This window comes from Condylura cristata, unplaced genomic scaffold (assembly GCF_000260355.1).
Source record: "Condylura cristata isolate star-nosed mole 26May11 unplaced genomic scaffold, ConCri1.0 scaffold00007, whole genome shotgun sequence".
Lineage (NCBI taxonomy): Eukaryota > Metazoa > Chordata > Mammalia > Eulipotyphla > Talpidae > Condylura > Condylura cristata.
In genome coordinates, this window is record NW_004567108.1 from 54167831 (window position 1) to 54174785 (window position 6955).

Genomic DNA, 6955 nt, shown 5'->3' on the forward strand with positions numbered 1-6955 from the left:
AGGGTCCACTGCCTCCCTCAGCTCTCTCCCGAGTTGTGGGGGGTGGGGGGGTAGGGAGGGGTTAGGGTTGCAGAAGTTCCCTAAATCATGTAGAGGAGCCAGACAGCAGAAACTCTAGTGAGATAGAGGGGTTTTGCTGGGAGAGTGATTGAGTGAGCTGAGGGCTGAAATTGGCTTCTGAGGGAAGGCTGCTGTGGTGAGCTTTAGGACACCTGAACCAGAGAGAGATGAGATGGGGTCCTGATCAGCAAAGTGGGGTCCCCATAACAAAGTACAAGGAGGGCTGAACTTCTCATTGGATGGAACAGCAACCCAGTAGGGGTTGTTCCATCTGGCCAAGTGGAAAAACTTGAGGAAAATATCCTAGATCGAGAATTAAACTTTGAATTGCAGAATATGTATTTAGGCAAAATAAAGCTGTCAAACCAGAAGAGATGGAGTTATCTTTAATTAGAATCTTTAAAGGTTCCTCCCACCCCATTCTATCTGGCTCTTTAAGTAATGAGATAGAGCTGGAAACGAACCCTTTGCTACATTATTTCTGTCTTCCACTCTTTAAACTCCCACTCTTTAAGGCCAGAGTCTGTATCTTTCCATTGTGTCTTCCTACCTTCTAGCAATTGTGTCTTCCTACTGTCTAGTGCAAGTGGGAGTTGAATATGCAACATTCAACTAGTAGTCACATTAAAAAATTTTAAAAAGCCAGGTGAAATTAACTTTAATAATATATTAAATCCAGTATAACCAAAATACTGTTACTACAACATATAATCAATACTAAAAGTATTAGGAGAGATTTCCCTTGTACTAAAACTTCAGAAGAGTCTGCTACACTATGTGGGTCACCTTCCTGGCTGGGGATCAAACTTGTAATGTGGATATTTTCATAGTGCTGCACATTAATCTGTTGTGCCACCAGGGAGGACCCTAATGTATATTTTATGCATACATCTCATCGCATGTTGAAGTTGCCACATCTGCTCAAAGCCGTATGTCAACTACTGCTTGCCTTATTGGGCAGCTTAGATCTAGTACAGTCTCTGCCACAGAGAAGATAAAGAGCAGGTGTTTGTTTAAAATGGATGAATTTATAATATTATATGTTATCATTCTATTTTCCTGAGTCAAAATATTTTGTTCCTTTCAAAATAAAGGAGGACAAAACATGGTATTTTATCTTCAGTGTAAAGCATTTACAGTTCTTGACCTCTCCAAATAAATATCTGTATCCTTTGTCCTTCATTGCATGGGTCTTAGTTAATATTTGCATAGCCTTGTATACTTTGTCCTCAGTTGCACAGGACCTTGGCTAATATGTGCACAGCCTGGTATAAGCCTGCTATTATTATATTTCACAAAAATCTCAGAGGCCTGTTTTATATTGAATTGCTAACTGACTCCACTGTGCATTGCAGTTTTCCAATAATCAATCATCTTGCCCACTTTGCTTAATTGAAAAATAATTTGATCAAAAAGATACTGTGTACCTTGTGGAAATTTCCTGTTGTGCAAGATGATCATCCTCACGACTCTCTGGCTAATCATTTCCTATTGAACACTCCTAAAACTGCAATGATTTTGCTATTCCTTTCCAAGGGAAGAGCATATCTTTTTTTTCTTGTGTTTGTCTTTTCTGACTTTCAATGCTCTGAATGTGCCAAGAATTTTTAATTCACCCCTCAATATTGCTGTTGATCATAATTAAGCAACATCTCTCTCATTATCAAGTAGTGACTTTATGAAAGAAATCACATTCACTCTGGAACAGAATGAAAATAGTATTGAGTGGTAGTCTGCCCCACCATGTCCCTGTGGTTCAATTTCTGCTATTTTTGCCACTTCGCTGCTGAGACTGTCTCATACTGGGCTAGCATGGGTAGTGGTAATAAATTTTACATAACAACAGTTACATGGTGCACAAAATCATCAAGAACCCCTTACCAAACAGAGTTCCTGCTGTAATGAAACCAAGAGGAGGGAAGAGATACAAATAAGAATCTCTCATGATTGCCCACCAAAGCTAAGCATTATCATTTCTTTAACTGAGCAGGAGTCTGAAGCAAAATCTAACCTAAGGGCATAGCTATCTTTCTTTGAATTCCCCTAAATATGTTTCAGTGATTTCCTCAAGCTTGAATTGCTTCTATATTTTCTGGGAGAGCTAGGCAATCCTACTCTCTGGATTGGCGGCAAAGAGTACCGTTTTTTCAACATTTTTTTCTTTGGCAGCTACCAACATACTAAGCTCAGGAGATAAAATGAGGAATGGGCCAGATGGAGCTCTTTCCTCCCCCCTCCCCCCCCAACACACACACCTCTAGCAAAAATCCTAGAGGTCAGGATCAAGTGCTCTGCTCAAAGCGCCTTGCCTCCCTCATGGGTGTCTAGCCCCAAATTTTTTTGTTTGCCCAATAAAACTCATTTAAAAACACAAGGGAGTTTAAGAGGCGACAGCATTGTGTTTTGACAAATCGGATATTTAGACTATTTATAAATTTACAAATGCCGGAGTCCTAGTTGCTCCAACCTGTAATGCAGGCACACTTGGCAGCTCTGGGAACTTGAAAACGTTAACACTGAATTCAAATCAAGTATTTCAGAAATCTTACAGGTGAAGCCTAGCTCTGGTTGCTAGGCGACCTGACAGACTCAAGCGGGGACCAACTTTCCTCCCACACTTGACCATCTCTCCCCAGTGGTGGGACGCGGAGGCCCCATTGGCCCCAGTCTCCTCTCACTGCACTCCTATTGGCCAGAGAAACTCTCACTCCGCTTCTATTGGTGTTCGCCGTCTCTCGCCGCTCTGTCATTGGCAGACGGGCTCTCGGGCCACCGCACGTCACTCTCTCACCCCACTTCCTCGGCACGCCGACTTTGTCCCCGCCTTCTCCCTCCCGCCCCCAGCCGCGAGGGAAAACCCTAGCTAGTGCCCGCCTCCTGTCTCCTTCCGATTGGTAGAGAGCCGACTGGGGGCCGGGCGCTGACGGGCTACTCCGCCGGCTGCGATTGGCTGTTAGAGCCAGTGTCCCGCCTCCCACCGGCTCCCGGCGGTGCGGGAGTCGGGTGGGTCGGCGGCTATAAAGCTGGTGGCGGAGGGAGGGTGCCGGGTACTGTGCCTTCCTTCGTGGCTCACTCCCTCTCCCGGCCACCGCCCGGTCACACTTGGGTGAGTCCCTAGCACAGAAGGGGAGAGCTGGCCCCCGAGGCGCCGCGGACTGGGTGACTGCCGATCGGAGGCGGTGTCCTTGACTAGGCCCGAAGGAACCCGCTGGGTCCGGGTCAGCGCGGAGGCGTGGCCCTGGCCGGGGTGATTGGGGAGCTGTTAGCCGGGGGCGGTGCGGGGGCCTCGCCTGCCTGGGACTTGGGGTCGACCCCGGCAGGTCGGTTCGAGGGGGGCCGAGGACATTAGTGTGGATTGGCAAGTCTCGGAGGGGAGAGCGGAAAGGGCGTTGAGGGCTAGTGTTCTAAAGACACGGTCTGCCCGGAGATGGAGCTGAGGGGAGGTGGCTCTGAGGGGATTGCGGGTGAGGGAGGTTTCGTCTGAAGGGACCAGAAAGGAGCTGGACTGCCAGGGCGTTGCTGGAGTCTGGGATTGAGGGGGTGGCCCAGGTATGGGGAAGATCACTGGTGGAAGCTTTTAGGTTCGCAGGGGGTGTGTCCTGATGCCGCTTGAGAATTGATGGGAGGAAGGGAAGTGGGCAGCATTGCTTTTCTATCCTAAATCAGGTATAAGCAAGCATCACAGGTGTGGTTTAACTTGAGCACTTGGTCTTTACTACCTCGATCTTTGCTTCAGATATCACCGATTCCTGCCTCCCACCTTCACGCCTCTCCCCTGTTTTATGCCCATTTGAAAAAAAAAAAAAAAGGTTTCTTGGTGTCTGAATTGCCCTCCTCCCTCTTGCTGACAGCTTAGGATCATGATCATTGCAACCTGCTAATCATATTGTAATGACAGGTACCCTCTGGCCTTCACACACAGTAGGTTTTGGGCTAAGCCAAAGACGTTAAAGCCAAGTATCTGGAGTCTTTGAAACAGTGTGCCTGCCTTGATCAGTGGTAGAGAGAGGATTACTCTGACCCATTTGGGATGGACACCGGTAATGAGGTGTTGTGAGGTGATCCCTGTTGTCTTGCTCACCCTGTGGCCCTGACTTTAGGGCATCACTAACTTCCCTGCTCACCTCTGCTACAGCTCTTCCTCCTGCGGATGCTCTTGCCAACTTGCTGCAGCAGGCTGGTGTGATCTGGCTACTGTTAAGTAACATTTGCTGTATTTCAGGGATGAATCATGAAAACAATGGCAGGATAAATGACAAAAATAAGATGAGTGGAAGTGCTCAAAGTTAACAGATTTTTCCTTCTGAGAGGGAGTTTGGACTTTTCCTGCATTGATAAGAAATTGAAAGGCCATAAAATGTTCTGTGCCAGATAATTCTTTGCAGCTTGAAACAGCCAGCAGTTTGTGTTCTTTCTTTAGTCAGAACTTTTATTTTTTAAATTTCATTTACTTTTGTGTGGAATAGGCGGCAGGGATAGCATATCTTACGGGAGGGGAAAAGACTACCTCTTTATGCAGTCCTACTTAGTCACTTCTTAGAGGTGTTTCAAATGGGAGAGTTTAAAAAGATGTTGTTTTCTAGGCCATAAAAGGCCACGTCATCTAGATTCGGGGCCTTTTGATTTTTGTTTTTTCTTAAATACTGATCTAGAATGCTTTTACATCTTGCTTCTTGTAATTGTGGGGTTGATTTTGAGATTTTTGATTGAGGTTTTTGATAGTTTTTCTCACAGAAAAGTTAAGAACCCGGATAATGATGTAATGTGTACTGCCTACACTACAATTATTTAGAACCATAATCCAATGGACCTGAATGTGGGGAGATGCTGCTGAGGTTGTGGAGTGAGCTGCTTGATGGGGCTAGATATCAGAATCTCTAGTTTCCTTTGGAAAGAAAGATGAAGTCTTACATTGTATGACTGGTTACTAAGGAACCAAAAGGCACAGAAGCACATGATATCTGTGTGGTATTCTTAGGCTTCTCAAGAAGGTGATAGAGATTTTAAAAATTGAGAAACATGTTATTCAGTGTAATGGGAGCATGGTTGGACTCAGTTCTGAACATACTCCTATTGCTTAGCTCGACCTGCTGCTGTCTTACTGTCTGTCACAATCAGCAATAGAGGAGTCCTAAGGTCTTCATCTTTCAGGTTTGTGGTTGGGGTCGTGTGTAAAGTTAGTGTAGAAATTATTGTAAGACCAACAAATGTTCTTCCAGTTCCATTTGAATGTCTTACATTGTTCAGGTTAGGATTTAGGAACAATTGAAACTTAACCTTTGCTTTAAATACTAGCAACAGAAGGCCAGTTTTCCTAAACTTCTGGACAGTTTGGTGCTGCAAGTCATCGTGCTGCAAGTCATCGTAACAGTGATAGCAAAAAGAACATATTAATGAGGACTGGAGCAAGTATTTGAATTTGAAAGACTGTCCTCAAATTTTTAAAATGTCATTCCAAATTCAGGCAATTGAGGGTCCTTTACTCCACGATCTTGTGCAGATTTCAAAAGAATCAAAATATAGCCACTTTCCCAGTAAAAGTCTAGGAAACCAGTGTAGATGAACAGATTATCCATAAGTAGTTTTCTATTGAGCACAGACTTTGCTGTGAATGACTGCCTGCTGTAGAAGTGCAGGGTCCTGACTAGAAGTCTCTGGGAAACCTGCCTGGAAGAAGTAGCCTAGAACAGGATCTCGAAATGTGAGTAGAAACAGTAGTTTGGCTTGCTTGCTCCTAAGGAGCTGTTAGTCTCCTGAATTTCTCTCCTATAACAGTGAGAAAAAATCAGCTTGTAGTTTGTCATGTACTAAAATATGTATTGGAGGAATTCTGACCACTTATTTGAGTCAGGGCTAAATAGAGAGGCAGATGGAGGAACTCACCACTGAATGAACCCGGAAAGAAAGCATTGGTTGGTCCCAGGCACAGAGTCATCATTCTTCAGTTTTAATCTATACTAAACTAGAAATGCCTATGTTACATCTCACGAGTCTCCAAACTTACTTGGTAGGTAACCTGCCCAACCACTTGTGAGTCAGTAACTGCCTCCTTAGCCATGTAGCTTCCTGGAGCATTTGCTCTGAGAAAAGTTGTTTGGGATGAACTGATGACTACCTTGAGACTTTAGCAGTGTTCTTTCCCCAAAACTAAATGAGGAAATGTTTGCAGTTCAGGGGAAATTTCCTTGATACAAATTGTGTCCCATACATCCATGATTTCAAGAAACTGCTAAGTTGATTTAAATAATCTCAAGGTGGAGAAAGACACATGTCTTTTCGCATCAGTAGAACTGGTTCCTATGGGCAACTTGAATTTGCAGATTACTAAAGCAGAATTTGAGGCAATAAAGAACCACCAATAGCTTATTTTTTCCAATATGTAGATATAATCCTATAATCAGAGAGGTTTTCTGGAATGTGATAATCTTCCTAAGAAGCAGGATTTCTTTTATTTTTCAGGAGGGAAAGGGTAAACTTAAGTAAAAGGAAGTGCAGCCAAGCACTTAAGTGATCTAATCAGGTAAAAGAGCTGTACTAAGTACTTCTGAATGTAGTCTGGTTAATCATGCAAGAGCTAAATTTGCCAATAATTAGAGAACAAAGGAAATTGTGATTGCTTGTATGAAATGTAGAAACTTGTCTATGTACAAATGAATTAAAGAAAATGGCTTAAGGTCACCTCTCCGTTATATTTCCACATAATTTAAATAATGATAAAACTTGATTCTTCTTTGTCATAGTATGTCAAATGTTTAGTTAGCTTTTAAGTGTAAGCACCATGGGAAAAATCACTTTCTAAAAAAGTAGGGAGTGTGAATATTGCTGTGTTAAGAAATAGGAGCATAAGATTAAATAATTGAAGTTGATCTTGCTAGAAAGATATGTATGGGGGGGG